This window comes from Petaurus breviceps, unplaced genomic scaffold (genome assembly GCF_028583685.1).
Source record: "Petaurus breviceps papuanus isolate PSGF00001 unplaced genomic scaffold, PetGlider_PUasm1.0 90700, whole genome shotgun sequence".
Taxonomy (NCBI): Eukaryota; Metazoa; Chordata; class Mammalia; order Diprotodontia; family Petauridae; genus Petaurus; species Petaurus breviceps.
The window spans coordinates 3,455,093-3,475,310 of NW_027187315.1; positions in this window are offsets into that span (position 1 = coordinate 3,455,093).

A 20,218-nucleotide genomic window follows, 5' to 3' on the forward strand; every position below is an offset into this window, starting at 1 on the left:
ACATGTGGAATCTTCTGAAAAGTTCATATTCCTTTTGATTTTTTATTGTTCCATGCAAAATTTTCTGTGAGAAATATCAGCATAGAACTTGTGTATAACTCATGTCTAAAATTCTACAGATATGGGAAACAAGATCCCCAGATCTTAACAAGCACTCAAGGTAACAAATACACATATTTGATATAGGACAGGCTTTATTTCATTCCACAGAAAATGCACCAAACACAAAGAACTAGCTGGAGCCTGTAAACAAATGTAAAATAAAAGGATTCACAGTACCCTATAAGCAACCAACCTAATTTTCTCTTTCTCTCTCTCTCAATCCAATTTTTTCCACCAGGGTCCTAAAATCCTGACTCATCACCACCCTGTGACTTGGACTTCCCTTGGAAGAGAACTGAACTTTGTTTTACCAAAGGGGCCACACCCCAACATTCCTGTGAATCTCTCTCACACAGCCCCTCCCAGACTCATAGTGCCATCTTGTGATTTGGACTCCCCTCAGAAAGGAAGCACACTTTGGGCTCTTATACAGGTCACCATGCTTGACAGTAGACCTGTAATGTCTGAACGAGTCAATGATAGTTCCTTCTGTTAAGGAGTTTACATTCTAATTGGGGAGGACAATTCATAAAGAGAAGTAGAAGAGTGGGGAGGGAGAATACATCGTGGAGAAACGAGTTGGTAGAGTCAAGACTGATTTAATTCCAGAGAGGAATGGAGGAGTGAAGATGTCTGGCCTGGGCACTTTCATTAAAATGGAGGATCTGGGGAGGAATTATAAAAGCAGAGGAAGTAGTTACAGGAGCAGAGTGATCTTCCAGGTGACAAAGTTGCTGTGGCATTGTGGAGGAAGAAGTGAAGTCCAAAGCATCATGAGTGGAAACCTTGGTGTCACTGGAATAGTTGGGGGAGGGGGTAGTGGTGGTAGTAGCAAGGTCCCCAAAACCTTGCTCCATTCTGTTAGTTTTAGTCCTTTGCTTCTGTTCCTCCTAGTGTCAGGTGTCAGGGGCCATGTATGTGGACCTCTTCTCTCCGAGAGCCATGCTATCCAAGAAGTATATTCATCTTCTAATTAGAAAGTATGGATCCAAGAATGACTTTTTTCATGAATCAGGTAAATAAGCATACATAGCCCCTCTGTGCTTTTATAGAATATTCCATCACTGTCATTCATTCATTCAATAAACATTTATCAGGCACACTAGGCACTGGGGATACAAAAAGAGGCAAAAGACAGTCCCTTCCCTCAAGGATTTTGTGCTGATGCTGTCATCCCTTGGTCTGAGAAAATTCACTCTCATGTCTCTGGTCTCTGATTTGTGCCCAGAAAAGGAAAAAGAAAGACATGAGTGACCAACAACTTTCCTGAAAGACTTTCCAGGTGAGTGCATGCACCTTTCACAGGCTTTTACTCCAAGGCAGCCATTCAAGGTCCTGGGGGTGGGGAAGGAGGAGACTCCAATACACCCCTCACCCTCCCCTGTCACTCCCCCTGGCATGTTCTCAGTCCCTCCAGAAGAAAGGCAGAAGGGAAAAGGAAAAGAAGACCAGAGCCCTTGCTAAAGTTTGCCTCTTCAACTAGAGAAACTCCTCTGGATGACAGTTCCGATCCAGCAACAGAGGACAGATTAGCAATGGGAGATTAATTTCTTTCTGACATTTCCCCAGGGCTGTTAAGCAATCTCAGGAGCAATTTTCCTTGCCTGGAATGCTGTACTCCAGAAATTCACTGCTATCTGCTTCAGTTTTGTGTTGGTTGAAGGACAACAATCAAGTTCCAGGTTCTGAGCTGGGTTTCCAGCCACAGATAAGTATACCCACTAAAATGGTAATTGTGGGGAAAGGCAAATACAAATATAGTGTGTATTTGTGTGTGTAAAATAAATATATATACTATACTTGTGTAGATATTCATATGTGTGTATATGTATATGTGTGTGTGTATATATATACACACATAAATTCGACTATTGTGCATAAAGGACATCTGAAATTTATTTCTATGTGTTTGGTTACTTGTAATAATTTTCTTAAAAAATAAGAGACCCAGAGAAGAGAAGAAAAGAGACAGAACACACCAGAAAGAAGCACCAACAGAACAACTTTGAAAGCTACAGGTTGAATTTGTTACAGATAGGTCCTTATTGGTGCAAATGATGAATCTTTGAAGTGGTCAAATTTTTCAAATTCTACTGCATATGTCCATTGGGATGGAACCAATGACTGTATTGTACACCAGAGGGGTCAAACATGCAGCAGCCCATATTCCCTGCTGAACCAGATTAAAATGTTATTAGGAAATAGTTAACAAGATATAATAGAATATAGATGTTTATATGTGGTTTTCTAAGTAGGTATGTGGCCAGAAGTGATCCTTATGTATGGTTTAGTGGCCCCCTAGTTTCTTTTTGAGTTTGACACCACTGCTGTACACAATTATAAGTTTGTGCAAATTTGAATATTTTGACCTACTCAAGGGATTATTTGCAATAACTAGAACCCATTTATAGATTACTTTAAAAAGACAAGCAAACTATATATAATAGAGATTTGCAGTTTGATGGATGACCCCTTTCCCTCTTCTACTATGTATATGGAAATACCTATTTTATTTGGTGTTTGCTAAATTCATAATAAAATAAAGTAGAATAAAAAGTCAGGGACCTGGCCTGCATCAAGAAGATCTGAGTTTGAGCCTTTGCTGTGTGTCTCTGGGCAGGTGACTCAACGTTTTGGTGCCTCCAAGCAACTAAGACTGCCTAACAGTTACAAATCTGGATTGGTAAATTTTCCTTCATGAGAATTCCCTTCACATGTGAAACCCACCTAGAGAGTCCCTCAAAAAAGTCAGGGAGTCTAACTAAAAAAAAGTCTAAATTAGACTCTAGCACCCCCTTCCCTACTCACATGGAACCAGGACATTCCAATAAGATCCTACCCTCATGTCTTATCATGGCATGGAAATATCACTTGGCTCTCCATGCCTATGCCAGTGGAGTCCTACCAGGTCCTCCCACACTGGAAACCCTCCAAGCACAAGGCCAGCATCAGACTGTGGAAAGATGCTCATCACCAGACTTGTGGCCCCCAGGTGACGCATTTCTTACTGAGCAGAGCAGCTCATGAGGACCTTTATCTAGTACTGTGTAAGAGGCTTTGATCTGCAGTGGAGACAAGTATTAACACAGAGGGGAGTAGGGATCCTTTGAATCCTGGAGGAAGGTCAGGAATATGGAGACTAACTTTTGGACCAATGGCAGAGGAGTCAAAGTGGACATGTTCTCTTGTATCAAGTGGAAGACATCATGAGCTAACAAGAGGAAAGGGTCAGCTTAAGAAGAACTTTCTGACTTTTCATGATATTGTTCTGGATTTTTTAAAGTAAACAATTTTTTTTTGGGGAGAGGCAGTATGGTACAGTGGATAGAGAGCTGGTCTTGAAATCAGGAAAACCTGGTTTCCAGTCATCTCTGATACATGCTTGCTCTAAGTCATATAACTTCTTAGTGCCTCAAGCAGCTAGCTTCCTAAGACTGTAGTTTATAGGTCATTTGCTGAACTTGGTTGATAGGAAGAATTTCCTCACTTTCTTATAAGTCACCCCTCCTACACCCAAACAACAGTAACAACCACAACAAAAATGATTTTTTAAGAGGGCTTAATAAACCTAAATTATTGAACAAAATAAATAAGGAAGACTCAAGGGAGTATAAGAAAATTAAATATAATTTAAATTTAATTCAATTTAAATAATAATTTTATAATTTAAATTAAATTAAAATATAATTTTAATAATATAATTGAACAAAATAAGGAAGACTCAAGGGAGTTTAAGAAAATTAAATATAATTTTTTGTTTGTTCTGTACTCGATCAATATCATCAAACATAAGCATTCCTTATATACAGAAGAATAGAAAAGAGTGTGAAACTTGATATATATGATGTATATGAAACCAAGAAATTCCATTGTGTACAGATTGCATTTTTTAATGTAATAATTTCAATATGTTGGTTTCAAAGCTGTCTTGCTTGTCTATCTCCTTCTGAACCTTCTGTATTTTCTTTTGTGGATTAAAAAAAAAGACTTTGAGCAAATAAGTAATTTTGACTATTATAAATACCCAAAGTAACTATAAAGGATATATGAAGAAAGATACTATCTGCATTCGAAGAACTAACAAATAGAAGTATGTATAGAATAATTTTATACACACACATACACACATGTATGTATACATGGCTAATGGTAGCCATCTCTAGGGTGGGGAGGAGGGAAGAAAAAAATTTACATGATAACTATTATATATTTTAAAGGAATAGCAAGTTGTACATAATAGATTTGCAGTTTCATGTGTAATCATTTACTTTAGTGTACTGTGCTTTGGAAATACTTGTTTTAAGTTCAGAATTAAATAAGTTAAAAAAAAAGGAAAAATACTCTGATGACCCTCTTTTTATCATTTCCTTTTTTGGCAGGGAGGGAGCATTCCTATCACTAGTCACCCTCTCCCTTCTCTATTCCCCCAAATTAAACAACAACGTGTCATAACAAATAAGCATGATGAAGTAAAACAAATCCTTTTGCTGGCCATGTCTGAAAACATATGTCCCATTGTGTACCTCAAGTCCATGTTTCAGCATGTTCCAGCTCCATCATTATTCTTCTGTAGTTATGGTTCCATTTCAACAGAAGACCCTTGGAGGGGGTCTTGGAGGTCAGGATCCTAAGTCAAGGAATGAATCTCTGGTGGAAGAGTGTCAGGGAGATAGAACATATGACTGACTGCCCCTGAAGAAGATGGCAATGACTGAGTTATCTATCCCATGAGGTCCCTTTCAATTGAATAATCTTCTGGTCCATTCTTTTCAGGTTAAAGAATAAATGTTCTAGATCATTGCTATAGCAAAATCTCTTTAGAAATGTCAGAAAAATGGTGACGTTGAGGAATAATAATTCTTGTATTAATATTAAAATAACAGTTCATTTAAATGAAACAGATTAATATTAAATTAATTGATTAACTAATAAATCATAAATTAATATGTTGAAATCTCATTTAAATGAAATAGTAAGCACAATTCTTTCTCCCACTGTAATATAAAGCCTTTCTTATACCTCATATTTGCCACGACGTCACTGTGAATTAGGAAGTAGGTAAATGATGAAAACTAAGGCAAAAAGTAACTAGGTGGCATTGAATTTTGTCAGATGAGGATTGGGTGGCAGAGCAGAAAAATATTAATCTTTTGCTGAGCAGTGGGATTGATCTTAAGTTGGAATGGGGAAGGCTTGGTTTGCCCACCTATGGATAAAAGATATAAGATTTTTATGTTATAGGAGAATTGGTCATTTGGGGTCAAGTGCAATATGCTTCTTGGAAGCTTGGTGAATGTGCTTCCAAAAGTGCCAAATGGAGGATTAACCCTTTATTTTCCCACTTCAGAGCATGTACAAGTATCTTCTAATTATTTCCTGTTGGTTTACTGTGTGGCGAAGAAAAACTTGTTAAGTGGCCTTGGAGCAGTAACTGGGCATGTATACAGAAAGCATGACTACCCCATCCATACCTTCTCACTGGTAGACTTGGAATGGGCTCCCACCTTGCCTCTTCTTTCCTAGAAGCCTGTTTCCTTCAAAACTCTGCTCAAGTTATTCCTACATGGAGCCTTTTGTAATTATTCCTAGCTGCTATCATTGTCCCTCCCCCAATTTTCCTTGTATTTATTTTGTTTATATTTCATATCTACCAGGTATAAAATATGCCTGGCAGGTACCTTTTATGTGCCGGCCTAAGGTAGGTCAGTCCAGTAATTCAGGTTTGAGGGTTAAAATGCAATGAGTAATTTGAGGATCTTAAATGCAATAAAAACAATTTTGCCAATCACAAGCAATTAAGAGAATATACTTTCTAGTTAAAAGGCTTCATAAAATATTATCTTTATATAAAAATATATGAAAAATGACTGAACAAGAAAAATAAAATAGTATTCCCTTCTACCTACATAGGAACTCAGGAAAGCATTTGCCAAAGACAAATGTACTATGGTATTGAATTCCTCAAGGTCAAAAGCCTGCCTTCTCTTTGACTGTCCCATAGAGGAAGTCACTCCCTTGTTGTTCAGTCATGTCTGACTCTCTGTGACCCCATTTGGGGTTTTCTTGGTAAAGATACTAGAGTGGTTTGACATTTCCTTCTCCAGTTCATTTTATAGATGAGGAACTGAGGCAAACAGAGTGACCTTCCTGTGGTTGCACAGCTAGTGAGTGTCCGAGGCCACATTTGAACTCAGGAAGACGAGTCTTCCTGACTCCAGGACTGGTATTCAATGCACTATGGCACCACCTAGCCGGCCCTAGGCCCTCCTTAGGAAGTAGTATTTCAAGGGATAGTAATAGAGTGAACCAAAGACTGGCTTACAACCTACTTTGGTTTTCACCTCATTTCCTATTTTCCTACCTTACACCTGTAATCTCAACAGGATTTAAATATGTTCTCCAGAAAAACCTCTGGGTTAGAGATTCCGTCTGTAGCCTATTAGTCTTCCTTTCTATTAGCATTGCCCTTTTCATTTGTATAATGACCAAATCCATTTATCTTTCTTTTGCCTCAAAGGCCTGGTCTTTAAAGATCAATAGCTCTTTCACCTTTGCCTCTAATTGTCTAATACCCAAGGACAGTTCACCTTCACTTTTCTGGTGCTGGCAATGCAACTTTTCCAAAGCCACCTAGAAGATCCAACTAATTTTCCATTGTTCATATAAATCTTTTTAAACATCCCTTGTGCAAATCCCACAAGGTAAAGAGTAAATTTCTCTTTATCCTTTTGAACAAGGTTCTTTGTATATCTTAAATAACACTTTTGTCATAAGAAACCCAAATCCTATATCTGGTCTTCCTATCAGCTAAGACTTCTTTCTCTCCACAATACCCTTCCCTCACTTAAAAAATTAATTAAACCACAATGCTATCACAAAATAATTCCTTGTTGACTTTTGCCAAATATTCTGGGCCAGGACTAAGCTAGACCAGTCCAATGATTCAGGTTCAAGTATTGAAATGCAACAAGAAACTCAAGGTCCATAAAATGAACCTAATCACAAACAATTAAAATTATATAATTTGGGGGGCAGCTAGGTGGCACAGTGAATAGGATACCAGCCCTGGAATTAGGAGAACTTGAGTTCAAATATGGCCTCAGACACTTAACACTTACTAGCCATGTGACCTTGGGCAAGTCACAACCCCAATTGCCTTGCCTTCCCCCCTGCAAAAAGCAAAAGATATATATATATCTTCTCATTGGAAGGATATAAATATCTGGTGTGATTCTCCCCAGTTAGGCTGCTTATGTTTCAAGTGATAACAAAGTGCCCAATCACCTTTAAAGGACAAGGCCAGGTCACTTAGTACTAGAGCCATGGCTGGCAGGGACTACTCAAGAAAGAAGTATTAGGGAGCAAGGGAAAAAAGGAAAAGAGGAGGAACAGGTTCTTTTCATGTCACAACTTGAACATGACCCCACTCTCAGGAGTTCATAGGTATGACAGACTTGTACCAGACCAGGCTCTGGTCTACATTGGTAGAAGGAATTTCCTCACCTGGGAATTCCCTATGCTAGTGAAGTCTGGGCTCTAATCTTGATTCCTATATTTTGTATATTCTTATGGTCATACTTTTCTCCCATAGAATGTGAACTCCTTTTGAGAAATGATTGTTTCTTTTTTTTTTTGGTCTATTTGTTTTCCCAGCAGAGCAGTGTCTGGCTCTTAAAAAAATGCTTTTTGATTGATTCCAAGCCTACCACAGTTTGCCTCTAGCCCTACCTCTTACTGTGTTCTCCCATGTAAGCATTTTGTCCCAGCTATACTAATCTACTTAGAGTTTTCTTCACACAACATATGAAGTTTTTTTTTTACCTTATCAGAAAACCCTTCCTTTCCTTCCCAACTAATCTAAATCCTTCTTTCCTTCAAGTCAGACTTGCACCACACCTGTCCAGATCCTTCCAGCGCTCTTTCCTTTGGATGGATGACTCTCTGGCACTCCTCCAGGTCTTCACATGCCAGTCTACTATTGCTATTTCTCTCTATCAGTGTAGGAGTCTCCAACTTGGTTTTTAAGTCCTTCCAGGGCTGAGGGTCTTGGTATCTTTAGCCTCCAGCACACAATTCAGCAAGGCTGTGCAGTGGATAGTGTTGGACCTGGAGTCAGGAAGACTCATCTTCCTGAGTTCAACTCTAGCCTCAGACACTTATTAGTTGTGTGACCTTGGACAAGTCACTTAACCTAGTTTGCTTCAGTTTCCTCATCTGTAAAATGAGCTGGAGAAGGAAATGGCAAACCACTTCGGTACCTTTGTCAAGAAGAGTCTGCCAAGGCTGAAAAACAGCAAAGACAGTGCCCTACCCACAGCAAGGCTCGGGGAATCTTTAGGGTTGATGGTGTTTCTGATGTGTGCAGGTCATTACTATTAATGAGGCAATGCTTAAAGTGTTACCCTCAGACTTTTGAACAAAGAAAGGTCACATTTTTCACCTTATCTTTGTAGTCCCAGTATACCTAATACACAGCCATGCATACATTAGACACTTAATAGGTACTTTTTGAGCTAAATTGATATAGTACAGTGAGGGGGAAATACCCAGCATGTAAGAGTTGAGAATGATGAGACTAAGGAAGTTATAAAAAAAATTCAGGCAAAATTCATCAAAGTGCATATGTGTCATGGGGTGGGGGTGGGGCTGGAGGGAAGGGAAGGGAGGGCAGGGGCCTTTCACTTCCTGCTTCACAAAAGTAGTTTGCTGTGAGCCTGGTTTTCAGCAGTGGCAGCATTTTTGTTGTTGTTATTCTGCTATTTGATTAACTGAACAAATTGATAGTGGCACCCAGCGGCTAGAAGGGTTAATCAAAAAACTGCATTCTTTTTGCCTCTGTGGCCTTTCTACATTAGAGTCAGTATGCAAATACAATCTCCTTCATTCAAGCATTCCTAGGTGATGTCTTTCCAGGCTTAGAATTCTGTGGGAGTTTTGTTTCCCCTTACTCTAGCTAAAGTACACCCTTTTCTTTTACAAAATAAGCCTTCAAGGCAGTGTTTTCCACCTTCAAACCCAGGACTCTGTGGGCTAGAAAACCAGGAGAAGTCTGGCATAGTGAAGGGAATAGTTAAATGCTTACTTATTCAATATGAGCACTGAAACTGTAAGAATGAAATCCATGGGCACTACAAGAGTTTCCAGGTCTTTCCTCAAGAGAATGCTTCCCCAAATTAGCTGATGTTGGGCACTTTATGAGATTTCAGGAGCCAAATGATACAAACCTTCATCAGTAAATGGAAATACCCAATTAAACAAACCAGTGAAAGGGACAGGGAAGCTATGCGGATCTTCTCTTTACTGGTTCACCTCTATCTTCCAAGCCTCGCCTTAGTAGACAGACTATGTGAATTATGAAAGGGAAATGGCAATAATCTGCTTAATTACTGGTAGAGAAGGTGGTTTTAAACCTAAATTACCATGCAATGAAGACTGTGACTTTAGCACTAGGGAGGGAAAATTTGGGTCAGTGTAATACACTTAAATGACAACAAAGGGGTAGGAGATTTCTCTCTCCCAAAGTCTGATAAAGATACATTTCATACACCAAGGAGGTCAAAGACTGAGAGAAAGATTCTATTTATGCAAATATATTTCAGCTTCTTTCCCCTCCACCCTCTCAGCTGAAAACCTTGTCTCATATTTTACAGAAAAATTGAGGCCATCCGTCCTCTCTGAGCTCCCTCTTCTCCCCTCAAACTCATTTCCCATCACTCAGATCCTTCTGCCACGATCTTCCCTTTCACACAAGTCTCACACCTTCACCTCACTCCCGACCAAGGTTAACTCCTCCACTTGCTCAAGGAGAGTCCCACTCCAGCAGATTGTTCCCTCTGCCATCCCCATTCTTACCTATTTTCAATCTCTCCCTGTCTACTGGCTCATTCCCTGCTGCTACAAACATGCCCATGTTTCCTCTATTCTGAAAAAACCCTCACTGGATCCTTCTGTCCTTGCCAATCATCATCATATATTTCTATTGCCCTTTGTAGCTAAACTTCCCACAGAACTTGTTAAGACTTACTCAACTCCATGTCTACTATAGGTACCTCTGTTCTCTCCTTTCTATCTCTTTTTAATCCCTTACAACGTGGCTTATGACTGCATCATACTGAAATTACCCTTTCCAAAATGACTCATGATCTCTTAGATGCCAAATCCAACAACCTTTCTCAATCCTCATTCTCTGTAGCTTTTGACACCAATGATCACTCTCTCCTTGATACTCTTTCTAGGTTTTCAGGATACTACTTTCTTTCTGTTCTCCTCCTACCTACCTGATCAGTCCATCTCAGTCTCCTTTTCTGGATCCCCTTCAAGATCACACCCTCGACCATAAGTGTCCTTCAGGGTTCTGTCCTGGGCCTTTCTCTCTTACTTTACTTGGTGATCTTAACAGCCCTCATAGATTTAATTGTCTTCTCTATACTGATAATTCACAAATCTACCTACTTTGCCCCAAACTCTCTGCTAACCTTCAAGCTCACATCTCCAACTGTCCTTCTGACATCTTAAAATTAAGATAGTAGGGCAGACAGTTTAAACTCAACATGTCCAAAGCAAAGCTTGCTATATTTCCTCTTAAACCCTACACCCTTCCTACCTTTCCAGTTACTGTAGAGGTCAAGACCATCCTCCCAGTCCCTCAGTTTTCTTATACATTACTCCCCAACATGTACTTTCTGATACATTGACTAAGATCTCCATGCTGTTACACAACCAAAACACTCCATTGTAATGTTAATAGAATAGGAAGATCTTCCTTGCCCATTAATAGGCCTAACACCTGGAACCTGAGTCACATGGAGCTCAGTGTGGGAGGAGATTGCCCAGAGAGCAGAGAAGCAGCTTGAGTGGGCAGAGGGATTTGCCTAGGGGAACTTGTTTGTGGGGAGGTCTAAAAGAAAGAAGGTTTAAGATGTTGGCACTCTCTGGATTAGTGATAAGTACCCTGTTAAATATTACCTCCTGGTACCATAATGATGTCCCAAATAAATATTTTGATTTTGCCTTTGAGGAAGAGAGTTTGTTATATTTTGTGAATATACCCTGGAAATATGCATGCATATTCATAGTGGCTGCGATGGGTATCCCATTGGCATTACATTCATCTCTACAGTCTCTGCATTTTCTCTGGCTGTCCCCCATATGCTCTCTCTTCCTCTGCTCTGATCACTGACCTCCCTGGCTTCTTTTAATTTCCAAATAAAATGTCCCCTTATACAGGAAACATTCCCCAACCCCTATTAATTCTAGTGCCTTCCCTCTTTTAATTATTTCTTGTTCATCCTTTATGCAGCTTGTTTTGTATATATTTGTAGGCATGTTGTTTCCCTCATTAGATTGTAAGTTCCTTGAGGACAGGGGCTGTCTTTCGCCTTTTCTTTATATCCATAGTGCTTAGTACAGTGTCTGGAACACAGTAGGGGCTTAATAAATATTTATTTATTGATGGATTGATTGATAGCAACACTCTAGTGAGAGTAAAGATTTGGATGCAGGGGGTGGCTAGGTGGCTCAATGAATGGAGCACTGGCCCTGGAATCAAGAGGACCTGAATTCAAATCTGGCCTCACACACTTAAGACTTACTATCTGCGTGACCTTGGGCAAGTCATTTAACCCCAATTGCCCTGCCTTCCCCCTCCAAAGGAAAAAAAAAAAGATTTGGAAGCAAAGTGGGTCTCCAGGGATAGGTGAATGACCAAACATATTGTTGTATATGAATATAATAGAATATTGCTGTGTGTAAGTGATATCTCAAGCTCATAAATTACTGCTGGAAGGGACCTCTTAAACCATCTAGTTCAATTCCCTTATTTTTAACCAAATATGAGGAATTCAGAGAAACTTAGAAGCAAATGTAAAGCAAAATGAGCAGAATCAGAAGGAAAATATTCACAATAATGTAAAGGAAAATAAGAGTAAAAGACATCAGAACTCAGATTCAGTACAGTAGTTAATGGTGATATCAGAGAATTGGAGGTGATCAAGCATGCCTTCTGCCTCTTGGGAGAAAGTCTAGAATGAGTCATATATTGTTAGTCATGGGTGATATGTTGTTTTGGTTTAGGTAACTGTATCTATTTCTTATAAGAGAGGGTATGAAATGTTTCACTGATTTTCCCTTTCTCTCCTAAGTATCAATATTGGTATCCCGGACTCTCTACTGCCCCTGCCCATTTCCCATAAAATCTGGACCTTGTAACAAATAAATATAATCAAGCAAAAAAAAAATTTGTGCTTTAATAGTCATGTTTAAAGATCAATGTGTACAAACAACTTTGAAACACTAAAGAACTCTAACCAAAACACTGACCATTTGAAAAATGCCTGAGAACCAATTTAGGAGTGGGGGAGCAACTTACCAACAGAGCAGGAAAGGTCTGTCTTGCTGGGTTAGGAGGAGAATGGGTCAGCAAGCAGCAGCAGTAGTTTGAACCCCAAGGAGTTTGCAGTGAGATTCTGAGCCCTGGGGCAAACCACCAGTAGGGGGAGAAGGGCATCCTGATGTTAGCCAGCAGCCTCAGAGGCAAGCCAACAGTCCCAGATCAACAGCATAGCAAGGGTCCTCACCCAGTGTAGGCCACCAGCAAGGCCCTACTACCATGGCTGAGAAACAGTGAAACCCCATCTCCATAGCTAGCCAGCAGTGAGGTCCTGCCACTAGGGTACGCCAACAAGGAGGCTCCACCCTCCAGTACATGCCAGCAGGGACCCTCTCCAGTAAAAGACCCTAAGCCCTGGCACAAGAAGCTTGGGACAGTGCAGGAACAGAGCCCAACTAGGACATAAAAGTACAAAGTCACACAATAGGCAGGAAAATGAGCAAAAAACAAACAAAAAAAGAACTTGACTATAGAAAGTTACTATGGTGATAGGGAAGATCAAGGCACAAATTTAGAAGAAGCTTACAGTGTCCAAATGGCTACATGTGAAGCCTCAAAGAAAAATGCAAATAAAAAACCTCCTGGAATAGCTTAAAAAGGATTTTAAAGAGTAAATAGGATGAGTAGAAGAAAAATTGGAAAAGAAATGAGAGTAATGCAAGAGAATCATGAAAAAAGAGTCTTGGTAAAAGAAACACCAAAAAATGGAAAAAGATATATGCAAATTCACCAAGGAAAATAACTCCTTAAAAAAATACAATTGGTCAAGTGGAAAAAGAGATATAAAAGCTCAATGAAGAAGATAATTCCTTAAAAATTAGAATGAAGGGGGAGCAGAGTCCACCTTCCCCAATTCACGTAAAAGGGGACTCTGAACAAACTTTGGAGCTACAGAACCCACAAAATGACACAGAGAAGCTAGTTTCCCTCTGAGGACAGCTCAGCAGGCCAGCAGGAATCAGCAAGCACAGCATTCTGGGAGCCAAGCCCAGCCCCACGCCAGCCAGAGGTTTTAGCCCCAGGGTGGGCCTGACCAGCTGCTGGCTGGAGGGACTTCAGATCACCAGCAGCTGTGGCCGTTTCCAGAATTATCAACACATAGATGCTAAAGACAAAGTGAGAGGTCACTGCAGTGTGGACTTTGGGATACAGTACTCGGGAGTGTGGTCAGCCTTTGCCCCCAGGGTGAGAAGCTGCCGAGGCACCATGGCCGTGCAGCTGCCCCCCCCTCCCCCATGGAAGCTTCAGCTTCTGGTCTAAAGAGTATAGGGGGACCAAGCAATCAGTCTGAGGGGTAATCACTCTTGCTTTAACCTGCCTGCATCTAGATTGTGGTCTAGGGTGGAGGTCCTGGGGTGTGTGACCACCTTGCCAGAGCATGTGGAGGCTTCTGAGAGGGCACCCACTAATACCTTCAGCAGCTGAGAAAACCCCAGCATTTGGGATGAAGATCCCCTGTCTGGTGGCAGAGTACTACTTTGGCAAAAAGCCCAGGGGTCAAGTGATGAGCAGGCAAAGGAAGCAAAGAAAGCAGAGCAATGCAACTTTACACTCCTATTTTGGGGACAAAAAGGATCAAAGCATGGAACAGGAGGAAGACAATTAAATCAGAACTCCTGCACTAAAAGCTTCAAAGAAAAATACGAGCTGGTTACAGGCCATAGAGGACCTTAAGAAGCAAATAAGAGAAGTGAAGGAAAAATTGGGAAGAGAAATGAGAACGATGCAAGAAAATTATCAAATGAGAGTCAACAGCCTGACTAAGGAAAATAACACCTTAAAAATAGACTAACTCAAATGGCAAAAGAGGCTCAAAAAGGCAACGAGGAGAACAATGCCTTAAAAAGTCGAATTTGCCAGATGGAAAAAGAATCTCAAAAGCTCACTGAGGAGAATCATTCCTTCAGAATTAGATTGGAGCAAGTGGAAGCTAGTGACTTTATGAGAAATCAAGATGTTGTTAAATAGATCCAAACAAATGAAAGAATAGAAAGCAATGTGAAATATCTCATGGGAAAAACCACTGACCTGGAAAATAGATCCAGAAGAGATAATTTAAAAATTATTGGACTACCTGAAAGCCATGATCAAGAAAGAACCTAGAAATCATCCCCCAAGACATTCTCAAGGAAAACTGCCCTGATGTTTTAGAACCAGAGGGCAAAATAGAGGTTGAAAGAATCCACCACTCACCTCCTGAAAAAGACCCCAAAAAGAAAACTCCTAGGAATATTATAGCCAGGTTCCAGAATTCCCAGATAAAGGAGAGAATATTACAAGCAGCCAGGAAGAAACAATTTGAATATTGTGGAAACACAATCAGGATAACTCAGTACCTGTTAACTTCTACACTGAGGGATCAAAGGGCTTGGAATATGATATTCCAGAGGTCAAAGGAGTTGGGATTAAAACCAAGAATCATCTACCCAGCAAAACTGAGTATCATGTTTCAGAGGAAAATATGGATATTCAGTGGAATAGAGGACTTTTAAGAATTCTGGATGAAAAAAACAGAGTTGAATAGAAAATTGGACATTCAAAAAGGGACAGGATTAAAGTAGAGAATAGAACAAGTGGGAGGTGGGATAGGAGGGAGGGAAATATAGTCAGTTTTTTACAATATATCTACTATGGTAATGTTTTGCACAGCTACACATGTACAACACATACTGGATTGCTTATCTTCCCAGTAAGGGTGGGTGACAAGGGAGAAAGGGAATGAATCTGGAATTCAAAGTTTTAAAATCAAATGTTTAAAAATATATAAATACTCTTATTAATACTTTTTTACATATAATTGGGAAATAAGATATACAGGCATTGGGGCATAGAGATCCACCATGCCCTACTGGAAAAGTTGAATGGGGGTATGGGAGAAGATATGGGAGAGAGCAGATTGGAGGAGGTGATATCCTGTGGGACTGCTATTTTGGGGCGGTGGGTAGGGGAAAAACAGGGAAAAAAATTTCTAACTGAAAATCTGGTGGAAATGAATGATGTAAACTAGAAGTTAATAAAGCATTTGAAAAAAAATTTATAATTAAGCAAGTGGAAGCTAATGATTCCATGAGACATCAAGAAACAATAAAACAAAACCAAAAGAATAAAAAAAATAAAAGAAAATATAAAATGTCTTATTGGAAAAACAACTGACATGGAAAATAGATCCAGGAAAGGTAATTTAAGAATTATTAGACTAGTCAAAAACTATGATATTAAAAAAAAAGAACCTGGATATCATATTTCAAGAAATAGTCAAGGAAAACTTTTCTGATATCCTAAAACCAGAAGATAAAATAGAAATTGAAAGAATCCACCAATTATTACTGTAAGAGATCCCAAAATAAAAACTTCCAGAAATATTATAGCCAAATTTCAGAGCTCCCAAGTCAAGGAGACAATACTGTAAGCAGTCAGAAAGAAACAATTCGAATATTATGGAACCATAATCAGCATTACACAGGATTTTGCAGCTTTTACATTGAAGAACTGGAGGGTTTGGAATATGTTATTCTGGAAGGCAAAGGAGTTAGGATTACAACCAAGAATCACCAACCTAGCAAAACCAAGTATAATCCTTTGGGGTCCGGGGGAGAAGTGAATATTTAATGATATAGAAGACTTTTAAGCATTTTCAGTTGAAATACTTAAGTTGAATACAAATGTTGATCTTTAAATACAAGACTCAAAAGAAATATAGAAAGGTAAAAAAGAAACAAGGAAAAGAAAACACAAGAGATTCAATAAAGGAATGGTGTTTATATTCTTACATGACAAGATGATATTTGTAACTCAAGAATTTTATCATTATAAGGGCATTTAGAAGAAGTATACATAGACAGAGGGTGTAGGTATGAGATATCTATGATGGGATGATGTCCAAAAAATCAAAATTTAGAAAAATTAAGAAAGAAGATTGCACTGGGAGAAGAGGGAAGGAGGAGATAGAATGGGGGTAAATGATCTTACATGAAAGAGATGTGAAGGAGCTATGTGAAGGAAGAGAATATGGGGATGGCGGTAGTAGACAACATTTGAACCTTACTTTCATCAGAATTGGCTCAAAGAGGGAATAAAAAACACATTCAGTTGGATATAGACATCTATCTTACCCTATAGGGAAATTAAAAAAAGATAGGGATAAGGGGTGGATTGGGGGAGGCAATGGAGGAGGTTATAGCACCAATGCAATATTCACAATGCCAACAGCAACTGTTAATATACTGGCATGGTGCTCAATCACAAAATACAACAGATTCTCCATATAGAACACAGAAGCAAAACATTTATTCAGACACCAGGAAACCAAATCTGAACACCAGGAAACTGAATCCATCACAGCAACATAGAAGTTAATTTACCACAATGCTGCAGAGAGCCACATCATCCTTTAGTTTTCCCACAAACCAACACTCACAAACCTAGCTTCTGCCTGGGTATGTCCTCTCTTCCCTCCATCTCTAACTGCTCTGACTCCCTGCTTCCTCTGGGCTTTGCTCCACCCTCCAGTAAACTCCTCCCATCACAAGTTCCATGTGATTACATTCAGCCTACTAAGGAGCAGGGAAGATCTTTAAATCAGAGAAGGTCTTCAAATTCCCTTAGGCTTATTAAGTTGGAGGGAAGATCTTCAAATTTTCTTTACCTTTATAGAGGTCAGAAGTAAAACACTTGTGAGGAGGGACAAGGTGAAAGGTTAAGAGGGAGGAAGATAAAAAAGGAAAAAATAGAATGGTGGAAAATGCAGTTAGTTATCATAACTATAAATGTGAATGAAATGAACTCACTCATAAATTGGAAACAGATAGCAGAATGGATTAAAAGCCAGAATCCAACAATATGCTTTTTACAAGAAACACTTTAGAAGCAGAAAGACATACACAGAGTAAAGGTCATGTACTGGAACAGAATCTATTATGCTCCAGCTGAAGTTAAAAAAAAAAAAAGCAGAGGTAGCAATCATGATCTCAGATAAAGCAAAAGCAAAAATAGATCTAATTAAGAGAGATAGGAAACTATATCTTGCTGAAAGGTACCACAGACAATGAAGTAATAGCAATACTAACCATATATGTACCCAGTGGTACAATAGTGGGGAACTTGTGTCAGTTAAAGAACCTCAGTTGAGGACCTAGAGGGCCACATGTGGCTTCAAGGACACATGTTCCTCACCCCTGGATAGCATCTAAATTTTTAAAGGACAAGTTAAATGAGTTACAGGAGGAAAAAGACAATAAATCTATACTAGTGGGCGACCTCAAATTTCCCCTCTCAGAACTAGATAAATCTAACCAAAAAATAAGTTAGAAAGAAATTAAGCAGGCAAATAGAAGGTTAGAAATTTAAATATGCTAGATCTCTGGAGAAGATTGAATGGGGATGGAAAGGAATATACCTTTTTGTCATCAGTACATGGAACCTACAGAAAAACTGATCATGTGTTAGGGCATAAGCCTCTCACAATCAAATGCAGAAATGTAGAAATATTAAATGTATCCTTTCCAAATCATAATGCAATAAAAATGACATTCAATAAATAGCAGTGGAGAGATAGATTAAAAACTAATTGGAAACTAAATAATCTGATTCTAAAGAATAAGTGGGTCAAAGAACAAATCATAGAAACAATCAATAATTTCACTGAAGAGAATGACGACAATGAGACAACATACAAAAATTTATAGGATGCAGCCAAAGTAGTACTTAGGGGAAAATTTATATCTCTAAATGCTTATATTGATAAAATAAGGAAAGAGCAGATCAATAAATTGGTCATGCAACTATAAAAGCTAGAAAAAGAACAAATTAAAAATCCTCAATTAAACACCAAATTGGAAATCCTGAAAAATCAAAAGAGAGATTAATCAAATCAAACATAAGAAAACCGTCGAACTAATAAATAAAACTAGGAATTGATTTTATGAGAAAAAAGCAATAAAATAAAGCATTGGCTAATTTGATTTAAAAAAAAGGAAAGAAGAAAACCAAATTATAAGTGTAAAAAATGAAAGGGGTGATTTCACTGCTAATGAAGAAGGAATTAAAGCAATAATTAGGACCTATTTTGCCCAATTATATGCCAATAAATCTGATAATCTAAGCTACAAAAGTATTCCATTATATTTATATACCTTAATTTGTTCAATCATTCCTGAAGAGAAGAGAACCAACTTTGTTTCTAGTTCTTTGTTAAAACAAAAACTGCTATCAATACTATTTGTACATATGGGTTTCTTTTTTTTTATGTATATGACTAGAAATGGTGTCACAGGATATGCACAATATAGCAACTTTGGGGGTATAGTTTCAAATTGCTTTTTAGAATGGTCATACCTATTCACAACTCTTCTTATCATGGAACCTGTCCTCTCCCACCAATTGTTATTTTCCAATGTTATCATCTTTTCCAATTTGAGAGATGTGAAGTAGAACCTCTGAATTGTTTTAATTTTCCTTTCCTTTATTTTTAGTGATATGAAGTATTTTTTAATATGCGGATTGTTAACTTGAATTTCTTCCCTTGAGAACTACCTATTCGTATCTTTTGACCATTTATCTATTAGATTATATTTCTTGTTCTTTTCATATTTGTGTCAATTCCCTGCATATCTTGGATATCAGACCTTTATCGGAAAAATTTGCTATAGAGATTTTTCTCCCAGTTAGTTGTTTTCCTTCTAATTCTACCTGCATTGATTATTTATTCAAAAATATTTCAATTTTGTTTAGTCAAAATCATATATTTTATTTCCTTTGATATTCTTTCTCCTTTGTTTAAGAAAGAACTCTTTCCCTAACCATAACTTTAAAAAGTATTTTCCATTCTCCTCTTTTATTTATGATATGACCCTTTATATTGAAGCCATTTAAATGAAAATATTGATCTTAGCCTAATTTCTCCCAGACTGATTTCTAATTTTCCTTTAAGTATTTGTCAAATTGTGATTCTTATCTTAGTAGTTTGCATCTGTGGATCTGGGACAGCGAGGTGGCAGGACGACACATCTTCTTGAGCCTGGAGTCAGGAAGACCTGAGTTCAAATCTGACCTCAGACATTTATTATCTATGGGACACTGGGCCTCGGTTTCTCCATCTATAAAATGAGCTGGAGAAGGAAAAGGCAAACCCCTCCAATATCATTGCCAAGAAAATCCCAAATGGAGTCACGAAGAGTTGGACATGACTGAGAAACAACAAAAAGTTCCCCATTACTCCTAAGACTAAATGTTAGCTCTTTTGTTTGGGTTTAAAGTCCCTCATTCGTTTTGTTATATTTGTTCATTCATTGGTTATATTTGTTGTTTATATCATTCATTCGTTATATTTACTTTCCATCTCATTGGGTGTTATTCCCCTTTCCACACTCTACTTCCAAATTGGTTTTCTTGCTGATTGTCACACACAGGATATTCCATCTTCTGACTCCATCCTTTTGCATGAAGATTCCTGGGATGATCCATTCCTACCTCACTTCTCCATTTTCGAATTCCTTGTTTTCTTCCAAACCTTGCTCAAGCAGCACCTCCATGCATGGATTCCTTCCAGTCCCTAGGCCCTCTGTGAAAGTTTAACTTGTATTTATTTATTTTGGATATATTTGCTCATGTATATCTTATCTCCTCCAATGGAATGCAATATATTTGAACGCAGAGACTGTTGCATTTTTATCTGTATGTTCCCAGTATCTCGTACAGTGTATAACATGGTTGACTCCTGCTCCACTGTCT